General features: G+C 50.3%; 1 non-coding gene and 1 pseudogene across 1 annotated transcript; both read left to right on the top strand.

Annotated features, from left to right (window-relative positions):
- On the top strand, nt 1-112 carry LOC123179341 (uncharacterized; annotated as a pseudogene).
- Nucleotides 113-413: 301 nt separating this feature from the next.
- LOC123179340 (5S ribosomal RNA) lies at nt 414-532 on the top strand. The gene has a single exon (XR_006490293.1). It is a non-coding gene; the product is annotated as a 5S ribosomal RNA (ribosomal RNA).
- Nucleotides 533-890: the final 358 nt, after the last annotated feature.

Genomic DNA, 890 nt, shown 5'->3' with positions numbered 1-890 from the left:
ATCATACCAGCACTAAAGCACCGGATCCCATCAGAACTCCGAAGTTAAGCGTGCTTGGGCGAGAGTAGTACTAGGATGGGTGACCTCCTGGGAAGTCCTCGTGTTGCATTCCCTTTTTAATTTTTTTGCACCGCGTGCAAAACAAAACGCACGAGCGCGACGTATGTTTAGCACGTTTTATTATTTTGCACGTTTACGGTAAGTTTTAGCTCGCTGCTCATTATTCACGCGTCTAGCGGCGGCAAGCGTGTTCTGAAAGGGGTCGAAACCATGGTAAATAGGCACTGGTGCAGTTGAACCGTGGTAAAACTCGTCTCCGTAGTTGAGCGGGAGCGGCCAAAGGATTGTGCAATCGTGTGTGTAGTGGAGCTGGGAGGGGCAAGCATAAGGGACGAAGACGGGGGTAACATGTCGGATGCGATCATACCAGCACTAAAGCACCGTAACCCATCAGAACTCCGAAGTTAAGCGTGCTTGGGCGAGAGTAGTACTAGGATGGGTGACCTCCTGGGAAGTCCTCGTGTTGCATTCCCTTTTTAATTTTTTTGCACCGCGTGCAAAATAAAACGCACGAGCGCGACGTATGTTTAGCACGTTTTATTATTTTGCACGTTTACGGTAAGTTTTAGCTCGCTGCTCATTATTCACGCGTCTAGCGGCGGCAAGCGTGTTCTGAAAGGGGTCGAAACCATGGTAAATAGGCACTGGTGCAGTTGAACCGTGGTAAAACTCGTCTCCGTAGTTGAGCGGGAGCGGCCAAAGGAATGTGCAATCGTGTGTGTAGTGGAGCTGGGAGGGGCAAGCATAAGGGACGAAGACGGGGGTAACATGTCGGATGCGATCATACCAGCACTAAAGCACCGGATCCCATCAGAACTCCGAAGTTAAGC

This window comes from Triticum aestivum, unplaced genomic scaffold, assembly GCF_018294505.1.
Source record: "Triticum aestivum cultivar Chinese Spring unplaced genomic scaffold, IWGSC CS RefSeq v2.1 scaffold141077, whole genome shotgun sequence".
Taxonomy (NCBI): Eukaryota; Viridiplantae; Streptophyta; class Magnoliopsida; order Poales; family Poaceae; genus Triticum; species Triticum aestivum.
The sequence above is the reverse complement of the archived record's forward strand: the minus strand, read 5'-3'. Positions and strand labels throughout refer to the sequence as shown.